This window comes from Mustela nivalis, assembly GCF_964662115.1.
Source record: "Mustela nivalis genome assembly, chromosome: 17".
NCBI lineage: Eukaryota > Metazoa > Chordata > Mammalia > Carnivora > Mustelidae > Mustela > Mustela nivalis.
Window position 1 is genome coordinate 20923237 of NC_139036.1, and position 4974 is coordinate 20928210.

The following is a 4974-nucleotide window of genomic DNA, read 5'->3' on the forward strand; positions in this document are numbered from 1 at the left end:
GGTTGACATGTCTCTAGGGTCCCTTTCTTAGGTAATATTAGGTAGCTTTGGGACCATAATTATATGAGTGTAATTTGAATCATTTATCAAATGTGGACATTTTTAATCAGTGGATCATTGTAGTAGTGATTATCAATGTAGAGTGGAGGGGGTGACAGAAAATCGAAGTTTCAGAAAGTATAATTTGAAAAAGCACTGTCTTCACCCCCCAGTTTTGATATGCTTATCTCTGGAAGGCATTCTTTCCTGCTATCCTCCACCCCCATTTAAAATCACTGACCTATAAATTTAATAGGTTGTACTTATCCACATGAAATCCACTTAAAAATACTTTCTTTTTTTTTTAATATTTTATTTATTTATTTGACAGAAATCACAAGTAGGCGGAGAGGCAGGCAGAGAGAGAGAGAACGAGAGAGAGAGCAGGAAGCAGGCTCCCCGCTGAGCAGAGAGCCCGATGCGGGGCTCGATCCCAGAACTCTGGGATCATGACCTGAGCCGAAGGCAGAGGCTTTAACCCGCTGAGCCACCCAGGCGCCCCTAAAAATACTTTCATATACCACCTGATATCACCTCTTAACTGTTCTTTCATTATCTAGAGGAAGTCAGATATAGCTATCAATATGGATATTTTATGCTGTACTCCCTTCTGTCTTTTCTAAATATGTAAGATTCATCTTAACACCAATCCGTATAGTCTTCTAGAAAAGTGTAATTCTACTCATTGTTTCTTACCTCTGAATTTCTTTACCTTGTATCGATCTGTTCATTTCTTCGTTAATTTAACAAACTGGTAATCACAATTCCTTAGTTACTTATTTAAATAGAGTCTTCAGTGTAAAAATCTTGTCAAAGCTTTTTCAAAATAAAATCATATTCACTGCATTATTAATCCCCCTTACAAGCTGAATTGTGTCTCCACTGCAGTCTGCCTTCCTGCATTCATACGTTGAAGTCCTAACCCCCACCACCCCCCCCCCGTACTTCAGAATGTGACTGTATTTGTAGATAGTCTTTAACGATGTAATTAAGTTAAAATGAGGTCATGGGTTGGCCTTAATCCAATGAGTGGTGTCCTTAAAAAGAAGAAATTAGGACACAGACACACACACACACACAGAAGGAAGACGGAGCGAAGATACAGGGAGACAACAGCTATCTGCAACAAGCCAATGGGAATGCCTCAGAAGAAACCAGCTCTGTTGACACCTTGATCTCACACTTATAGCCCCCGGAATTGTAAGAAAATAAATTTCTGTTGTTTGTGCCACCCAGTCTGTGGTATTTTGTTATAGCAACCCTAGTACACTGATACAACCGCTATGATGAGTTCTAATAGATTAATCAGGAATGATTATTTGCAAAAAAGCATGCTACCTTACTCCCTATAGTTTGGTTTTGCTTATATTCTGAGAACATACCATTTTTCCATGAATTTTGCTGGTTTATGGAGCTCCACTGATTAGCAGCTGTCACACTGCCTCCTTTGCTCAGTACTCCCATCATACACATACACACATCAGTCATTGTAGCAGGGCTACTAATTCCACAGTTTCATCCTTGAGTTCACTTAGAACTGCCAGGTACATACTTCTCAGAGTTGCTGATTTGGGTTATGTATTTGGATTTTTACAAAATAAGTAATGTCTAATCCTAAAATTAAAAGCTACAAGTGTTGGGATGCCTGGCTGTTTCAGTTGGTAGACCAGGTGACTCTTGATCTTGGGATTGTAAATTTGCCCCACGTTAAGCATAGAGATTACTTAAAAAATAAAAGAACAGGTGTTTCTAAATATTTGGACCCCGACTTCATATCATATACAAAACTTAATACCAGATACATTTAGGATTTAAATGTAATTGTCAAAACATTAAAAATTTTAGAACATTTGGGAGATTAGATCTACAATCAAGGAATGGAGGAGATACCTAAACCAAGACAGAAAATGAAAGCACTATAAAAGAAAAACATTTACATAAAAATGTGAAGAATGAATGACTCCATCAAGATACTTTTAAAGGAAAGATAAACAACTTGACTGCATAAAAGTCTTCTATGGTAATGCCTGGGTGGCTCAGTCAGTTAAACGTTAGCCTTTGGCTCAGGTCATGATGCCAAGGGTCCTGGGATCCAGTCCACATCGGGCTCCTAGCTCAGTGGAGAGCCTGCTTCTTCCTCTGCCTGCTGCTCTCCTTGCTTGTGTGTGCTCTCTCTCTCTCTCACTTGTGCTCTCTCTGATAATAAAATCTGGGGTGCCTGGGTGGGTCAGTCATTAAGCGTCTGCCTTAGGCTCAGGTCATGATCCCAGGGTCCTGGGATCGCCCTGCATCAGGCTCCCTGCTCAACCGGGAGCCTACTTCTCCCTCTCCAGCTCCCCTGTGCTTGTGCTCCCTCTCTTGCTATCTCTCTCCATCATAAATAAAATCTTTTTTAAAAAAGATTTTTATTTATTTATTTGACAGAGATCACAAGTAGGCAGAGAGGCAGGCCGAGGTGGGGGGCGGGGAGGTAGGGGGTTGGAAGAAGGCTCCCTGCTGAGCAGAGTGCCGGATGTGGGGCTCGATCCCAGAACCCTGGGATCATGACCTGGGCCAAAGGCAGAGGCTTTAACCCACTGAACCACCCAGGCGCCTCAATAAAATCTTCTAAATAAATAAATAAAACCTTAAAAATAAAAGTCTTAAAGATACCATTAATAAAAGTCAATGGACAAAAACAGTTTAAAAAAGCTTGTAATGAGTTAAGGTCTATCACACGAAACTCTGACAAATTAGAACAGAGGAAAAAAACCAATTTTTTAAAAAAGGGCAAGGAATACAAAGTGATAAGTTAGTTACATCTATATCAGTTAACAGAAGGCTGTTTATACAGGGTGCACCTAGTTGGCTCAGTTGGTAGAGCGTGCGACTCTTGATGTTGGGGCTGTGAGTCAAAGCCTCACAATGGGAGCAGAGTTCACTTAAAAAAAAAAAAAAAAGGCAGCTCCATACAAGATATTGAGTAGAGAAGAAAAAAATGCATAAGTGTAAGAAGTGATGCTGTTTTTGTAAAGAACTCAGTGCCTTCTTCTCCATGTGTGTGGTCAGAGAACATGAAAAAAATGGAAGAAAGGAGTAAGTACAAATGGAGTTTAAAAAAAAAAAAAAAAGACACTAGCCCCTCAATCCCAGAGACACCCTTCTACATATTAATTTGGGGGAGGAAAATGTATGTGTAAACAGACATACAGAATCTGTATGAGTATGCATATATATATTTTTAAAGATGTTATTTATTTGACAGAGATCACAAGTAGAGAGAGGAAGGAGTAGGCTCCCTGCCTAGCAGAGAGCCTGACGCAGGACTCGCGCCCCACCTGCATATGTTTTTTACAAAGGTGTACACACTATTGATTACCTCAGACAGGTAGAATGGGGGGAGGCTTTGCCTTTAATACATCTTTGCATTGCGTTGTTTCACTTGCTATAACAGGCATCTATTATAATTTGAAAAACATCAAATTTAAAAAATTATGCAAAACACCACCAATAAACAGAATGTTTATGTTACCTATTTATAAACAGTATTTTCCCACTCATCTACCCTTCCATATTTCTCCTGATTTGCTGCTGGAAGCACTATAACCTTTTGGCTACTCACCTAGCATCTGACAAACTGCAACAAGAACTAAGCATTCCAATTCACACATTTCTATGATACAAGCTTTTATCAGTAGCACTTAGTTATTTTTCTTTTTTCTGCCACTTCCCACTCTTGTTTTATTTGCTGAATCTTTTTGATTGACCAGAAGTACATACACCTTGGGATACCCTCTGCTGAGTCTTAGGAAACCCCACGCTCATGCTTGTGCTCTTCGGTGGTCTTTTTTTTATTTATTTATTTTTTATTTTTTTAAGATTATTTATTTATTTGACAGAGAGAAATCACAAGTAGGCAGAGAGGCAGGCAGAGAGAGAGGAGGAAGCAGGCTCCCTGCTTAGCAGAGAGCCCGATGCGGGACTCGATCCCAGGACCCTGAGATCATGACCTGAGCCGAAGGCAGCGGCTCAACCCACTGAGCCACCCAGGCGCCCTTAGGTGGTCTTTCTTCCCAATTTCCCATTCAAGCAACTGTTATCCATAGTGCCTGCAGGCTAGAACTGTTACGTTTCAAGAGCAGTGCTGTCCCATAGAAGTATAGGGACATATAGCCCCATAAGTCATTTTAAATTTGCTAGTAGCCACATTACAAAGGTAAAAAGAAACAGGTGAAATTAATTTTAATGTATTTTACTTAACCTAATATACCTAAAATACAATTTCAACATGTAATCAATATTTTAAAAATATTTTATATTCTCTTTTCCATACAAAGTCTTCGAAACCCAGCTTGTGTTTTACACCTGTAATATATCTCAGTTGGGATTAGCCACAGCTGAAGTGCTCAGTAATTCCATGTGGCTAGTGGCTATGCTATTAGACCCCAGGGTTGACCAGGAGCTCATCATCTGAAAGCCCTATATAGTTCATGACAAATTTCTAATTCCTCCTCTTTGGCTGATTTCCTTTTCCAAATTCATTAACACCTCAGAGTATAAATAAGGTACAGTGAGTGTTGCAATGAACACACTTTATCATGAACTCAATACTTAGCATTAGGCTGTTTCCAAAAATCAGGTCCACCTTCAACAGCTAGACTTCCCATGGAGGTAATTCAGGACCACAGGAGAATACAGTCCTGTCGTTAGGTGGTGGTGTGGGTTGAAATCTCGACTCTGTCATTTACTACCGGGGCCAATTTCATTAGGACTCAGTTTCTCGTCTGCAAAAGGGTGATATTTACATCACCTACTCACAGGTCCTTAGGAGGATTAGAGGAGTTAATATAGATAAAGCATCTGGAACAGTGCCAGGTACAGAATAAATGTTCAATACTGGTTAGCTATTGTTCCCGTAAACTTGTAGCAGGCTATGTGTAAGTCCCAGGAAAACAC

The 4974-nt window shown here is 39.9% G+C and overlaps 1 protein-coding gene across 1 annotated transcript in view; it reads left to right on the forward strand.

Annotated features, from left to right (window-relative positions):
• The window catches only part of ALDOC (aldolase, fructose-bisphosphate C), a 1020901-nt gene that overhangs the window by 986555 nt on the left and 29372 nt on the right, over positions 1-4974 (forward strand). The window lies entirely within an intron of this gene.